We start from the raw sequence: 18058 nt of genomic DNA, 5'->3' as shown, positions 1-18058 counted from the left end.
GGGTCATAGAGCCAATAAATCAGAGAGCTAAGAGTTAAACTAGGGCGATTAAACATCCATTACACAACGGCTGACTCCCAAGCTCTGAGTCTGTTTGCCCTGGGCAAATATTACACTTATATTTCAAAAGCCAAGAAAAAGAAGGAGGTGAGCTGCTAAATGGGGGAGAAGCAAGTGGAAATTTTTTTTCTCATCCACAAAGTCAGGAACAGACAAACTGCATGAGATCCTCATAGGGCTGCAGTATAGTTCCTGCCCTCAAGGAGGTAACATTCTAATTAGAAAGATATCTAAGAATGTAAGTCAAAATCAATTAAATGCTGTCAGAGGTATACACAAGATACTGTAAGAACATGGAGAAAAAGGAACTTTTTTTCTGATGGCTTGGCAAACAGTTAAGACTTGTTTGGCCTTCTAATCATTAATACCACATCAAATTTAATCTACTCACTTAAGAGCTTTTGACAATGTTTGCCAAAACTAACATATGAAAATTTTGAATATTTGAAAACTTGTACATCAGTGAACTGAAAAATCTGCTTCTGTATTCTTGGGTTGTAAAGGTACATGTATAAGAATGTTAATTCATTTCTTTGTCATTATAATAAAAAATTGAAGGATTAGTTAAATTCTGACACATCCATAAAATGGGCTGCTCGTTGAAGAAAATCTGATAACCCATTAAGGAAAAAAATCTCCATGACAAATTGTAGAGTAAAAAGCAAAGTTACATGTATATTTTATTGTATATATACATACATTTATATGTAATGTATTTTACAAATATAATATTACTATATTTTATATAGTAATATATAAACCTACATTTTATGTGTGTACATACATTCATAAAATGTGAATTTATGTATTTTATATATACTGAATTTATATAAGCGCATTCACAGATAAAATAAATGCATAGGGAAATGTCAAGAAGTATACTTATCAAAATGTTTGGAAATCAAGGTGATTTTTTAAATATTTTTAATTTTGTTAATATTTTTTAATATTTTCCTATATTCCTACATCCTATATTCCTTGGATTTTCTGCAATCAATCTACTATTTTTATAACCAGAAAGAAAAACAAGAAGTGATCTTATTTGGGGGGGAGTGATCTTATTTGGGGGGGAGGAAATATATCTTCTTCTAGACTTACTTATAAAATGGCATATTCCAGAAATAACATTTGAAAATATTTTTCTATGTAATTTGCCTTGAATGAACCTGTTTCTCTGTGAGATCATGGATTTAAAATTGCTTTGTGAGCAGTGATAGTGAAGGCAAAGATAAACAGCTGGGACTACATCAAATTAAAGAGCTTCTGCACAGCAAAAGAGACAAAGGCAAAAACAAAGAGAAACCCCACCAACTGGGAGAACATTTTTGCACACAACACTAATGATAAAGGACTGATCACAAAAATCTACAAAGAGCTGATGAGACTCAACAACAACAAAGAAAATAATCCAGTCAAAACATGGGCAGAAGAGCTAAAAAGAAACCTCTCCAAAGAGGAAATGCAAATGGCCAACAGGCATATGAAAAAATGTTCAACATCACTTGTAATCAGGGAAATGCAAATCAAAACTACAATGAGATACCATCTTACACCAGTGAGAATGGCACATATTAGAAAACTAGCAACAACAAATGTTGGCGAGGTTGTGAAGAAAAAGGAACTCTTCTGCACTGTTGGTGGGAGTGCAAACTGGTCCAACTGGAGATTTCTTGACCTATTAAAGATAGAGCTTCCATATGATCCAGCAATTCCACTCTTAAGTATTTACCCAAAGGACACAGAAACATCAATTCCAAAGAGCACCTGCACCCCTATGTTTATAGCAGCGCTATTTACAATAGCTAAGCTTTGGAAACAACCCAAATGCCCAAAAATAAACAACTGGCTCAAGAAGATGTGGTACATATACACCATGGAATATTACTCAGCATTCAAAAAAGATAAACACATGCAATTTGCAGCAACATGGATGGCTCTGGAAGGGATCATGCTCAGCGAAATAAGCCAGAAAGAAAAAGAAAAATACCAGATGGTCTCACTCATAGCAGGAATCTAGAAAACTTACATAAGGGACCAGGAAAAAGAATAACTATAAGAAAGAAAATATCAAAATTAACAAACAACTGTGAACCAGAGACACTCTATGGGGGGTGGGGGGCAGGGAAAGGAGGGCTTGGGGTCAAAATAAGGGGGTTGTAATTGTATGGGGAATATAAAAATAAAATTTAAATTAAAAAAAACTCAATAAAAAAAGATAAAAAAATAAAATTGCTTTGTGAATTTGTTATCAGAAAATCATAACCAAATCAAAGACTGCAGACTTCAGGTCGGAGTAGGCTGTTTTGTACTTTAATGCAAAGATGGTCATAATGAGCCAAAGATTCCATTTAGCATATCATGTATATTCTAGCAGGAAAAATGTATGTCTCTGTCTTTTACTCAGGTCCTAACACATAGCTTCTTGGCCTTTTGGCTAAGAGCAAGTGTGGTATCAAGTCCTAATACAGAATATATATCACCAAGTTTCAGGACCTTTCTAAGGAACCAGGCTTCATTCCCTTGAGCCCTAGTATCTTGAAGAAATATGCTGTTCTTTTCTTCTTTCTTTACCACTGATTCTATATTTATAAATTAATGACAGGAAGGTCCAAAAGGCATTCCCAAGTTTACATGCTTTATAATACACATATCCAAAACCAAAGCAACTAAGGAAACAGGCACTACAGACTCGTTTAATCAATAAGATAAAGAAACAACCTCATTTACTTTAGGTTTTATGAGTTAGGTTGGTGGTTGATTAAAGAAACCAATTTGCAGAAAGACCTCTGAGCCTTTGTTCCCTCATGTGCAGAATTAGTCCTCTTCAATGGCTAACATTCTAAGATTCTATTATTTACAACTCCAGCAAATGTGCTCTTGAGGCTTTAAAAGTTGTGTGGTTCTCGAAAGATAGCATTTCAGAATAGAATTTATTCCAATTATGGGAATGAAGTGCTTTGATGAAGAATATACATTCCTGTTGCATTCCTATCATTACTAAAGAGCACAATTATCAATTTCTAAAATATGGTTAAGTGGATTTGATGTAAACAACTTCATGCCAGTGCTGAGATGTAATGGAAATATATGTAACTCAGTAATGATAAGTGGAAAAAATAATCAAGAAGAGGTGAAAGAGGGAAAAACTGTACTTAATAAATGAAAAGTTTATGAAAAGAAGGGGTTCTTTTTAAAAAAAAAGATTTTTATTTATTTATGCATACAAGAACTTGTGTACAGGCCAGAGGTGTAAGGGGTGAGGGGACTCACCAGAGACAGAGTGAGGAACAGATCAGGCAGATTGACTGAAATACACTGCTGAGGAGAGCAGCGGGTGAAACAGGTGAGGTCTGCTGGGGATCAAACTCATGCTGCAGAGGCTGAGGATAGCTTCATAGTTCTGTGCTTAACCCCTTATGCCATGAGGGAGGCCCAAGAAGGGGTTCTTTTTAGGTTAGTAAATTAAATTAAAAGGAAGAGCCAGGAAAGAGACAGTCTCTGTAACCAAAATGATATAGAGGTTTATGTAATTTATACTTTTATGTGAATTTTGCTAAATTATCCCAGATCCTTTTCTTAGTCATTTAAACTTCCTTACCACCTTTAAATAAATCATGTCTCATTCACCAGATCCAAAACAAGGAAAATCCTTAACTCTCCTATATATTTCTGAGGTTAAATACCAAACCATTCCCTACAAAAGCACATCATTTAAGCTTCCCCAACTCCAAAATGAAAAGAAAGTTTCTCAGACTTTCAAGTAGTTTATCTCATCCTTTCATAAATACTTGAATCTTTGATAGAAGGAGACTTTTAGAAGTTTCTTCATCAGTAAATCCTCACCACATACATTTTCTTCCAGGATGTAAAAAAGAATAACTTTGCTAAGCACTGAAAATTAAACAGAGTTAAATTAAAGTCAGTTGCTGCACAAAGAGAGCATTTGGGGCGAGAGACTGTTAGATTTGCCACTTGCCTCGAATGCAAGCATGGGCAAATCACTCAGCCTCTTGAACTTAACCTTCTTCATCATTCTCTCTTTCCAGAATTCCCTTCAGAATGATCTCAGCTCGAATCCTGACTCTGGTACTTACCACGGGTGTGTGAATATAGGTCTTTTGAATCTGCTTCCTCATCTCCAAAAATAGAATAAGAATACCCACTTCACAGAGTTATTGCTGTTGATACATTAAAAAAGAAACTATATTATATTCTTACCAGGTAGAGGGAAGATAATACATCTTAGCCCCTATCCTTCTCATCTCTCCTTGTCTATACATAACTGTCCAGCTTCTTCAGAAACATAATGTAATACTTTGCAATATCTTTAAAGCATAATGACTTTAGTTACTTTTTTAGACTATTTTATTGAAATATACTTTACTTATAATGAAGTATGTAAACCCATAAGATGACTTTTATATCTGTTATTGTACATACCAATTTGTATATTGTTATTTATATTGTACATACCAATTTGTACATACCAAGGTGTATATAGTACACCTCTCAGAGTCAGAAACAGAACATTCTAAAATGCCACCTATATTCAATACCCCTCCAGAGATAACTATCAATATTTTTCTTCCACCATTATCACTATTCTTATATATTTTTTAAATAACAGCAAAAGTAAATGACAATATATCCTTGCCCAGTAATAAAAAAGCAGTACTTAACAGGAGGGAAGAAGATATTATATATAAACACAAAGATGTAACGGACACTTTGCTAAAGTGACAATAAAAAAATTAGAAAGTGGGAAGGAGAAAAGAAATCTGATGAGTTTTTAAAATCCTTAATCCATATGTAATAGCAGGGGAAATATCCAAACTGAAGCAGTCACCAGCCACCTAATTTGGAAGACAGCAGGAAACATGGATGACCACATACTTACTGAAGCAAATGTTCTTCTCTCCCTCTGACTCGGTCACCACCACAGCCTGAGCTGAAATTCATTCCCACAACACTTGCAGGCCCCTACTTCCCCTGCCCCCATCCAAACAGCATTAAGTAAATGGCAAAGAAACCTTTATTTCAGGCTCCCCGTACAATACGATGGACCTCAGCTCTGGGAGTTATCAGACTTCCTAAAAGTCACAACCAATGTAGTTTCTTCCAAGATGCAGTAAGTAAATGTGGCCTCAAGGAACCTTTGAGTTGGTGTTAGACAAAAGCAAGCTAATGGGGTAAGGTCTTATTTCAGAAAATCCTGAAACTATCTAATTTGTGAGAATACCTCTAAACTTTTTGTCAGTGATTGGATTTCAATAGTAAATGACTAAGTGATTTCAAATGAAGAGTAACTGGTTTGTTTTCAGAGTAGTCCAAAAGCTAGTATTTTGAATACACCTTCATTTTTCCTTTGCAGATAAATGTGAAAGAGTGGACACACCCACCATTGTACATGAATTCTTCTTTTTTTCCCTCAGTTGTCAGCATGAGCCTTGAGAGTCTCCTTATTCATGATTCTCATAGTCCAAAACCTTCTAGAGTGCAATGTAAGCTTCTTTCCTCTTGTCCTGTTATTTGTGGAAATGAGAAACAACCAGTGTCTTTCTTATAATGACCCTTCAAATCTGCTAGACCTTTTTTTCTCTAACCCCACAGCTTTTTGGCCTTTCCTCTTAGCCTTTATTTTCTAAGCTTTAATTACATTTTTGCTCTTCTCTGGACTTGTGCCAGTTCCCCACATCCTCCTTAAAGGGGAGACACAAAGTAGCCACAGTTGGGGTCAGACCAGTGCTGGGAAAAACTAAAGGCCACTTCCTGCCCTTTGCCTTCCATGCATCCCACTATCTACTGGCTTTGTAAATAACAGCACTCGTATAATTAATTCAACAGGACTGCCATATTGGACCTACGCCCACCTTTCTCATCCTGTATCTCAGCATTTTGATTTGGTCCTATACACTTTTGCACTTACCCCTCTGAACTTTATCTAATTTAAAATATCCCATCCAATAAATTGTCTGGGTCATTTCACATTTGATCCCTACATTGTTCACTTCCCCAGAAAAGATTTTGCAAATTCAGGGAGCGTCTTCTCAGAAGCCAAACCATAGATCAAGACTTAATGAGATTTTTCCCTATCTCCACCACTTCATCCCCAAGACAGGTGCTGACACCGTGGTGTGCTAGGAAATCTTGCATTCATTATTTCACTATTTCCTCTCAGCAGCCAGATGAGGCAGATTCTACTAGCCTCATTTTATTAAAGAGCAACCTGAGCTTATCTGGATTAAATGATTTTCTTTTTTTTTTTTATTTTTGGATTAAATGATTTTCTATGACCACTGAGCAGTGAGTGTGGAATTCAAGCCTGGGTCTCTAATGACAGAACCCATTGTCATCACTTTCTTCCTTTAAGGCCATTAGCATTTATGTGTAACCTCCTGGGCAAATGTGACTTGACTTATAAAGTGTGTCTTAATGTGTGCATGGTTTACCTCCAGAATCACCGATCATAGTGCCAGCTGTAGAGAAAAGAAAAAGGATGACAGTAAAAGAACAAGACAGGCAGGATGGGGAAGATGAGCTTGGTTGAAGGTCACTGAATTCTCTCTCAGAGGACCCTTGGTGAGGGTTTCAAGCTCCGTTTATTCTGCTCATAAAGGTAATAATGTGTTATGGATTTTTTTAATCCAGTTCTTCTTCATTCATGGATTCAACCTACTGTGAATGTTGGTTGACTGAATCCACAGATACCTAATCCTCAAATGACTCTCCTGTATATAAGGGAGCCAACCAGAGATTCATGGATTTTTGACAATGCTGGGGATGTGTACCTCTAAACCCCATTGTTCAAAGGTCAACTATATTTTCTTCTCCGGACCCTTGAGATACTGGTTTCCCTGGTATTGCTACCTCCTCTGCAGAACTCTTTCCCGAGCTCCAATCTCTTCTTTCTTATTTTCTGTTTCTCCCTTCCCACTCCCCTTTCCTGCCTAACCCTCTAAAGGTTATTTCATTCAATGTTTTGGTTTTAAATACTTTTATAAGCTAATGGATTCCAATTTACATGGTTTAAAATTTTTGAAAAATTTGTTTTTAACAATATCATCTGCCCAAAACCCATTTTAAAGAATTTAGTTTAAATATAAAAATGTTCTCAGTTCTATGGCAAAACATTAAAGAAAAAAACAGTAAAGTAAACTGTAATAAGAAACATGGAGTTGGAAAAGGTTGGCTTTGAACATTAATTCTAAGCTCCTAAGCAGAAATAGAATTCTTAGTTCTCAATCAATATCAATTCTACAAGCCCAACATTATTAGGAAGAATGACCCACATAGTAAAACTTTTCCTCAAGGATTTGATGAACTTCTCTATAGTTAAAAAATTGTCCTACTACTAAATTAAGTCAGAATTACTTAACATTAAAACCAGTTTTATGAATTTTCTAATAACCTTAATCTTACATTTCTCAGTAATATTTCTTATATAGAAAATTGACAAGTTTATCAATGCATATTTAAATTGAAAACCTCTTGTGTAGTTACTCTGATTTAGCTGTTTCTCTTATGGGATAGAGATATTTGTTTAACTTTCTAAACACATAGTTTCAGGATTTCTCAATAGTTCTTCTAAGCCTGCTTGGCTCTGTAATCTACTTGTTTGCAACAATAAATCCATTTCAATCACAGCCTGGCCAAAGTTTAAACTTAAAATAGACTCAACAGTTAATCAATAGGTTGATCTGCTGATGCAGTAGTCTGTAGCCAGGCCTGACCAGAGGGCACCCTGATAAAACAGTAAACAACTTATTCTTGACATAATTAAGCATGGAGAATTCAACCTAGCCATAAAACTGCATCACACACTGGTCCTCAATACATGTTTGTTGAAACTGATATTAAATCAAATATACATGTGTTAAGTTCTTCCATTGTATGATATGGCAACAATGCATAAAATTGTTTGGATCTATAATTAAGGTATTATCTGTTTTTCTACAACAGAATTTCTTTACACTGTAGTGTTTATTATTACATAGTGTTTTTTTTTAAAAAGTGAATGTATAAATATAGATCCCTAGCCAAAAATAATATTCTCTGAAATAATTGCTATCTCTATGCAAGAAAGTTTCATAATGAATATATGCATATAAATGGCTTTATGCAGCCTATATGGAATTACCTTAATTTTAATCTGATCTAATTAGGCCACCTTCTGGTTGACTCTGCATCACACTTTTAATTTGTGAGAATAATGTTAGAAAACCAAAAGTAGTAATAAAATAAATAAAAATAACAGTGTTAGAAGATTAAATGGCCAACATCTATTCCTGGTTTTGTTCTTGCAAGGTGGTAGTAGCATGGACCATCGACAAACTCAAAATGCTTGCAAATTTTGCATAATAGCATGAGAAAAGCATACAGTCAGAGTTCCTAATAAATTGACCTCATCTGATGGTGACTGAAGAATACCGGCAAAACACCAGATGAGTTCCAACATCAGATGAGTTCCAAAATTCCTGATTTGGAAGTAAATGCATCCTAAAACCACTGAACCAAGACCAACGTGGCCAGAGAAGGAACATCATTAACATTTAATGGAAAGCAACAGGGCGGAGAGAACTGAATTTCCTTCCTCCCTCTGTTAGTGCTCAATGAGCAGTCGTTGGGGTATTTTTATATTATCTGAGCATCTTCTTCCTCTTCTTTGCTCTCAAGTCTCCTTTGAATAGATGCAAGCATCAGCAAGTGTTTTTGAGTGTATTGAAATCAACACCTGAGTAAGCATGTCATTTGAGATACAGGTTCTGTGTACAAATAACAGACAATGAAGTAGAAAGACACCAATGGTCCCTGGCTGGTTCTCAGCCTCACCGCAGTGAATTTTCTAACAACTCATTATGGCAGGAGAAGGTCAGGGACTGAGAAGCTCAGTTAAAATTGCTGAAAGGAATTGTCGAATATGTTTAAAAGGTGGTTTGAAGCCAGACTAGCTGGGTTTGTATCCCAGCTCTGACACATCTAGCCAGGTAGCTCTGAGCAGTATTATTTTCACTGCTCAGTTTCCTTGTCTGAAAAAGAGAGGATATTAATAACATCCACCTCAAAATGTATCACAAATATTAATTAATGTTTACAAAGCACTTACAATGTTGGCTTGCACACAGAGAGCACACAATTAATGTTAGCTATTGGGCATTGTAACTCAGTATCCCATTGTCACTGTAAGTCTCAATAGTTTAATGCTTGGGTTTATTAGCATAGAATTTGAAGCCTCTAATCTTTCCTTATCTAAACCACATTGCAGATGTCTGCCAAGTTAAGCTTTCTAGAAAGTCTGTTCCAACATTTTACTGGCCTGCTCAAAATTCTTGAAGGGCTCCCTAGATCCGGGAAGTATCTAAGCTTCTCAGTCTAGCTAGCAGAACTGCCTGAGATCTGGTTCCAGTCTACTTTTTCAAACTACTCTAGCTGGACTGATGATTTTCTTTGTATTACCCATCTGATACATATTACTTTTTCACATTTTGTACAAGAGTACTAGGTGCATTGCTCTGGCAGCCTAGCATGGAAATTTATGTCTGACATCTACAGAAGATCCTCAAGGCTGTGGTCTGACCCGAGATAGGTTTACAGACCTATCACACCACAGGGAAATTCAACAACAGTAAGAGAGATAAGCGAAGACTGGTAGCATAGAGCTCCATAATCTTTAGCTTCAGATGTGTGTGCAAAGCATATATACTATGTATTAAACTCCTTTTTTTAAAATAATACTCGATTGAAGAGTTTAAAGAGAAATTTTAAGGTGATAGAACTAAAAATAATGCTCTAAATCCCTGGAGGATTTAAAAAACCATAACTGTTTCCTTGGATAAATATTATTATCCCAACGGTAAATCTTATTCAGTCAAACTTCTCCCCATTGGGGTATCCACTTTAACAGGAATTTATTTTAATTTATTTATACAAAGCAACAAAGTAATCTCTCCTTCTAATCAACAAAAACTTCCGGTCCTATTCACAATACTGACATAAAACTCAACTGTTATGAAGGCCTGCTTCCTTTATGTTGCCACTGGGATTTGGGGAGCATATAACAGAAAGCAGAGTATGCTTAGGATTAAGTGAGTGGTGCACTGATAACACTTAAGGTAGGTGTAGGAGGATGGCAGGGATTTTCAGTGTTTGCCTTAACTCTTCATTGAGAAAATGAAGTACAGCTCCCCCAACCCCAACCATTTCCAAGATATATATATCTCCCTTCCAAGGACATGACAAAAGGAAAAAGGATAGAAAAATAATAATTTTGCATAACCTTCGAGCATGGCTGTAAAATTGGACAATAGCTTTTCTTTATTAAAACAGTTTGCAAACCAATTTCAACAAATAAATACAGCCCCCAAACTCAGCCCCTCAATGTTAAGCTCTCACAGACTAGCAGTCCAAAATTGGCAGCCCTTGAGCAAAATACTGCCCAAAAATACATTTTGATCGACATAGTGATTTTAATTTTTTTGAATTTAAATATCTTTAATACCGTATATATGCTTGATGGTTTGACACATTACCTACCATTCTATGTTTTTATATTATCTGTGTTTTTATATTATACAAGTCCCTGCCCAGAGGCATTTGAGTTTGCAATTCTACTAGAGTCTGCTGCTTTGATAAGCTTCCTGTGGATGGACTCAGGTATTACATTTAACATGTGCCCTCATTCATGCCCTCTCTTCTCTTCTACTTCTGCTTAGTATTCTCTTCAAGGCTTTATCCATTTTATACTTGGTCCTTTTTCTGAGCAATCCACTACAGAGCTCCATGGAGGCTAGTTTTTCAAAACACTCACACAATGAGCCGGGGCGGCGGTGGTCAGCCCCACTCCACACTCATCAACTCTGTTTACCTCAGCTCACACTTTATCCACAGAGCTCAGCTAAGTAGATGGAACTTTAAGAAGTCTGTTTCTGCTTTCATGATGAAAAACCTAGCCTAGAGTGCCCCATCAATAGCTTTTGGTTTTACAATATAATAAGGCTAAGAAATTACCTCCTCTCAATAGAGGTCAGGAGGATGGTAAATTGGAATCTTGCTTATTCATCATTTTCAGGCTGTCCTGAAACATCTCCACACCACACTGTAGTACTACCTGCCTTGTCAGATGCCCAAGACAGAGAAATGAACTTTGTTGTTTTGGGTGTCACCAGAATATTTCATGTAAAGTGGAATGCATGACATTCCAGTTCTTGGCGTGAAAGAGGATAAAGGATAGAGTCAGCCTTTGACATAAACAGGGCTCATCCAGTAAGTAGCCAGAGGGAAATGTTGGCAACATATAATTAGCCAGCTGGCCATCCTCTGTTTAAATCCACCCTCTTTTCCGAATGCCAAGTTTTGAAAAAAACTAAATATTTTAGCATACCAGGCATAGTTCAAAACAAGATTTTTAAAAAAATCTGTTTTCATGTTACCCCCTTTCTCCTTAACCAGTTTCATGTTCAAATTGGGGGTCAAATAAATTAATACCTTAAATGAAAGGATGCTGAAGCCAACTGTGAAGTCAGTATAAACTTTCCTTGAACTCATGCTCGAGAAGAAAGCTTTTTGAGTTTTAATTATCTTTGAGGCTGGAATGCTTAGAACCCATCTCACAATCCAGTTGAACTCCTTCAGTAGGACAAATATTTCCTCTTTGCCCGGGCTACAAAAGATATGCTCGGTTATCAAAACAGACCCAAAGCATGCATCAAGTAACTGGAAGCATTGGTGGCTCTTAACAAGGCCCAGTTTTCATCTTTTTTGCCTTTGCAAATCCCAATCTCTTGGTCAGGGGTCTGAGACATTACCATTCTTTCTTGGAATTTTGATAGATCTACATCCCAGGTCCTCCACTTCTTTTATTTCAACATTTCCACATGCCATCTCCTTTTCTTTCTCCTCTGCTTGTAATGTCTTTACTTCAACTAAACTAAGTTTAAATGACGTAAACAAAACAAGAGCATTTAAAGTCATTAATTTTTCCCTTCACTCTCTGATTTTCAAATCTGAAAATCTCCATAAGTTTAGATATTCATGAGTAAGAAATGTGTCATAGGGGATGATAAACACAAGGGTTGAAAACTCCTCTAATGGCAATGTTAAGGTTCTATCCTAAAGTCTTCTCATGAAAAGTTCATTTAAAATTTCAGGGAAAAGGACTTTCACAAATGAATAGCTTATGGGACCCATTCCACTTTGGGGGATTCATTTACCAAGGAAATTTCCAATATTTTAAATTAATTTCTCTTTTCAATGAACACCAAACAATTTTTTTTAATTCTAGCTTCAAAGAGAAATGAGAACAAGTCTTCTACTCTTCAGAGCCCAGAGTCCTATGTGGCATTTCAATGTAATGTATAACCACTTACAAGAATTTAATCTTTCCAAATATGCTACCAACTCTTACATAGTCTTTATTTGTCAGAAATTAAACTGCACAATTAGGACAGTTGTAAATTGTAGTTCAGTGTATTTCACCCATATCCTATTATGATACATAGAGACAACACGTTTTTTATAATTCCATATAAAATTATAATTTATAATTAATGACTACTTAATTTGGTGCCAAAATCCCTGATGTGTATCTGGGGTCAGATGCCATGCAGATATCATAAGTCAAAGGCCACCAGACATGCAGTCTAGGACAAGATTGAAGTCGTTTGTTTGACTTCAGCAAATTACTCTTCTCTCCCCATACCACATTCCTAACTCCCCCTGTCTGGAAACATTGCCCAATATCTGAAACTCGCTGTCTTCCTTTCTCATTTTTAATACCCACCTGTTTGACTCTCCACGTACCTATTGTGTCTTATGGACCAGGGCTGGCTCAGTACCACACCCTTGACTACCCAGGGCTAATAGTGTCTCAGATGCCCTTTCTGCCTTGTTCTTATATTAAGTTGAGTGCATCAACTGGTTATGTATCAAATTCCCAATGGTTTCTATTGTGAGTTGAATTGTATATTTCAAAAACATGTTTAAGTCCTGATGCTAGTATCTATAAGTGTGACTTTTAGAACTAGGGATTTACAGGTATGATAAAGTTAAGTTGAAGTCATGTTGAATTAGGATGCATCCTAAATCTAATATGACGAGTGTCCTTAAGAAGACAGGATATTGGACACAGACACTCAGAGGAGGCACACACAGAGGAGAGAATACCATGGGAAGACTGAGCAGAGGTTGGGTAATCCAACTGCAGGTCAAGGAATGCCCAGAAATGTTGGCAACCACTAGAGTCTAGGAGAGAGGCCTGGAACAGACCTTCCTTCAGCACCGTCCAAAAGGAACCAACCTTGCTTCCATCTTGATTTGAAACTTCTTGTTTCAAAAATAATGAAAGAATAAATTTCTGTTACTTTAAGTCACCCAGCTTATTGTAGTTTGCTGTGGCAGCCTTACGAAGCTAACACACTTTCTCACACACACTGTAGAGAATTGCTCAGTTCATTCAACAAGTATGTATTTAGCACCTACTATGTGCCAGAGCCTGTGCTAGGTGCTATAAAGACTGCCATAAATGAAGCAGCTCGCTCCCACCCCAGCTGGCCAGTGAAATAATGTCACATGATAAATACAGTGTTGATGGCATGCACAGGGCATTGAGGGAGCAAGGAGGTCACTTCAGCTCAGGGTTAAGGGAGGGCATCCTGTAGAACATTGAAGGATTCACTCCCTAGAGGAAATCTGCAGACTGTCATGACAGAAACAGCTTCTCCTCTCCCACGTTCACCTCTAAAGGCAGCCTCTTCCAGCAGCTAGAGTGTTTAAATGGCAAAACTCAAACCATGTTGCACTACATTATGATGTTATCCAACTGCTTTTCCACAGCCTGAAGTTTCTAGCCAGTTAGGCTTTATGGGAGAGGAAAATAAAAGAGTGTTTCTGCTTAGGCTTGATTTGGGTAAGGAGACAGAGAATCTTTTTATTTTTTTTTTGCCTTTTATATGTAAAGCTTATATAATTGGAAATGTTAAAGCAATATCATATTTTTTATCAATATTATTATTGTCTCTGAATTCATATTAATTTAAAGAAAGTTAGGTGTATGTTCTTTCAGAAAGGAGATTTACTTGGTCGTTCCCATTTGGACATACAAGAGAGTAAAACAAACAGCTAAAAGAAAAGGTAATGCACAAATAACTTGAAAAATAGAAAACTAGAAAGAAGTTGATGTCCAAAAAATACTTTCAGCCCCGCTACCCAGAGGCTATCATTGTATTACTATTTCCGTAGAAGTCTTACTAGATTGTTTTTCATGCATGTTTTTTATTTTGTTTGTTTCTTTGTATTTTATAAACAATCTAGTATCCTGCCTTTTCACATAGCATTATAGAATAAACATTTTCCAGGCCTTTAGAAAAGCTTTATAAACATAATTTTTAATGGCTATAGATATGTTTGGTTGTATAGATGTCCATAGTTTACTTTGGCCCTGTGTTTACTAGGCCCTGTGTTAGCCTTTAGGTTAGATCATAACTTTTGCAATAGCCTTGGATTAACTTAATTGGTTTTCAAATGGAGACTTTAAGTAATTTCATCATAGACCAACAGTTGTGTCATGATACAAGAACTAATTTATCATCCAGAAGCTATCTTAAAACAACAACAAAAAAGACAAAACACTGACAATGTCAGCAGATGTCCTGTCCACCCCACCCCACTTCACCCCCGCCCCACAAAGGTCTTCCTTTCTTTGGCTTTGTGGCTCTTTTTTGACTGGTTCAACTTGTTTTCCCACTTCCTATCCTACCCACCCCAGTTTCCTGGTCAAGCTTTGTGTGAAGAAATAAGTACCCTGGGGCCTCAGCAACTCCTTCCAGTGTTGGTCAAGTCTCCCTGTCATTCTGGCCCACATGGAGAATTTCAATGCTAACCCTGCTGTGCCCCTCAGTCATATCTCTCTTGAAACTCGGGGGTTCCATGGAGTTTCCTTTGATGCTAGTCTGGCTCAGGACACACTGGCAGAGCCCACATCTTTCTCTAGTCATCATTCCCACAGCACCTCAAGATATTCTCTAATAGAGAACCTTTCTCATCCAAGTACCCTAGCCAGTGTGCTTCACATGCACACACACACACACACACACACAATGGAGCTTCTACATTAGTCCCTTTTTTTTCTGCTTCTGATAGTGCAACCTATCTGTCCTACCAGTGCCCATTTAGTCCCTTGTCCTCATCCTCACTCCCTTACTTGTGCTTATTTGCCAGAGCTCCTGAGAATTGCTTCCCTGCGGGGACACCCTGATTTTTCTTGAATCCCAGAGATATGCCATTTGCCTGATTCATGCATGATTCATGCTGTGGCTCTTTGGTAAAACACCTGCCCGCCAGGCTCAAGCTTCGCTACTGGCTAGGCCAGCCCATCCCTCCCTGGAAATGTACTTTGATGTCCATCTTGCTACCGCAATGAATAATCAGCAATTCCAGGCCCCTCCTCATCATTCTGACAGCTATGAACAAATAAGATAGTATATGTAACAATCACTTTGAAAGGTACCAGTTCTAAGATACAGGTTTACAACCTCATTTATTCCCAAATGCAAAAAAAATTGAAAACTTGGCATATTTTCTATAACTCATTTGAAAGCAAAATCCAACAATATGAGTTTCCTGTGGCTGCTGAAACAAATTTACCACATATATGGTGGCTTAAAACAATAGAAACTTAGTTTCTCACAGTTCTAGAAGTCAGAGTCCAAAATCAGTTTCGCTAAACCATAACCAAGGCATCAGCAAGACCATACTCCCTCTGAGTCCCTAGGGGAGAATCAATTCCTTCACCTCCTCCAGGTTCTGATGGTGCCAGCAGCATTTCCTGACCGTGACTACATCACTCAATCTCTGCTTCCAAGGTCACATCTCCTCTTCCATGTATATCAAGTTTCCATATTGGCTTCCTCTTAAAAGGATATATTCAATGGTATTTGGGCCCACTCAGATAATCTAGGATAATTTCACTTGTCAAAATTCTTAACTAAATCACACTGACATAGCTTCTTTTTCCTGTAACATTTACAGGTTCCGGGAATTTTGACCTCATCTTTGAGTGGCCATTACTGAGCCTACTATGCTCCTCTAAATGAAAATGAGACTACTCTTGATCTTTATTTATTCTGTTAATGTGAACTGTCATGTTTTGCTAAAGAAATATTCATGTGTGAAGTTACAGGTTGCTTCCCCAGATCTCAATAAGGGTGTTAAGGCATATGCAACATGGATGTTCATTTTCTTTCTACATTCAGAAAAACTCTGCTTAATTCTAAAACACTTTTGGCCATAAGTTTTCAGATAAAAGTTTAGGCATCTGCTTCAAGTCTAGCCACAGTGTTTAAGGTGTATCATGAAGTGGGTAGTTCTTAATTCCCCTTCCTTAAGAACACTAGTCCTTGCTGTCTGCAGAGCATCTGATAACCATTTCACATCGGCCATCTCCACCATCCTGTAACATGAGTGCTAGACGGTGAGCAGGGCCGGCATCATTATTCCTGTTTTAGAGCTAAGAAGCTCAAAGGGGTGAGTATCTTGCCTGGGTTCCCTGGGCTTATCAGCAGCCAGAAGAGAATCAGAATCAGAATCCATAGCTCTAACTCTCAATACTGTGTGTCTCCAGTTCATTAAGACTGGATCCCCAGAGAGACTGTCTGAAGTGAATGACTCCTTAAAGCATGTGATTTGAATATCTTTACGGGTGAAGTTAGAAATATCACTTTGAATCCTGTCAAATGATAAAACAGATAGCCCTAAGCCAAAATTAAGCAAAGGAGACAGGAAAGGCATTTTTAAAAATGCTGTCTAGGAATGATCAGCAGCTAGGAAGGTAAAATGCTTATTGACTTGCCTTTTTAATTTCTCTGTATTATTTGACTTTCTATTTATGAATTGCCCATTTGAGAAATTTAGGGAGAAAAATAAATATTTATATAATGTTACAGGCAAGTTTGACATATCATTTATAAAATGAGGATAATGGCACTTGCATTGCAAGATGATGGTAAATTAAATAAGCGTATGTGAGGAGCATAACATGAGTCACTTCTCTCCTCCCCTCTCCCTCACCCCATCCTAGTTCAAGGAACCAAACTCCTAAAGCTGAGTCTTTGGAGACTGCCTGTCTAGCTCAACATCCCCAACTCTTGGGCTGCTGGACCTGTGTGGAAACTGCCAGCACAGCCTCCCCAATGTGATCAAGTTCTCACTAGTTCCACCAAGCACAAGATCCCAGTTGGAACCTATCTGCATCCCTTCTAGCCTAGCTAGGGTGGGAACCAAAGCGTAATCCTCTTAATTCACCTCCTCATATCCCCTGTACTTTTGTCCCCATATCCCCGTGGTGTTCCGTTTCTATAAGTCATAGAAATGGAAAGAGAGAGGAATAGTATGCCCAGAAAGCTTATGTCCTTAAAAAAAGGAGAGAGAGAGTGTGTGTGTTTTATATGGTGTTATCAGTGTTTTCCTTTTCTTCAAGTCCTGTTTTGTCCTTTAATTACAACGTAATTCAAATTAATTAATTCAAATTAATTAAACATAGTTCAAACTAACCTTGGCATGCAATTTCCTTGACTTCCTCAAGTATACTGTGCACTTCCATCCCAACTAAAACAGTCCCATCCAGGGCCTGTCATTACCAGCAGCTGCTCCACCTATGAAAGATTAAGCACCCAGTCCTCCCTGGTGGCTCAGGGGTTAAAGTCTCAGGGCTATCAAGCTATCACCAGCCACTGCTGCAAGAGTTCCATACCCAGCCAGGGAGCTGACCCACATGGCGCAGCAAACCTCTCCTGTCTGGCCTGCTGCTCCCCTCAGTAGAGTATTTCAGTAGACCTGCCTGTTCTGCTCCCCACTCTGCCACTGGTGAATCCTCTCACCCTCCCCACCTCTGGCCTACACCCCAGTTCTTATATGCATAAATAAATAGAAATAAATCTTATTTTAAAAAATCATTTTTAAAAAAAGAAAGAAAGGTTAAGCAACCATCTCCAGACACTCCTTATCATCC

The sequence above is a fragment of the Talpa occidentalis genome, unplaced genomic scaffold (genome assembly GCF_014898055.3).
Source record: "Talpa occidentalis isolate TD23 unplaced genomic scaffold, MPIMG_talOcc4v2.1 talOcc4.3, whole genome shotgun sequence".
NCBI lineage: Eukaryota > Metazoa > Chordata > Mammalia > Eulipotyphla > Talpidae > Talpa > Talpa occidentalis.
Note: the sequence above shows the minus strand (reverse complement) of the source record.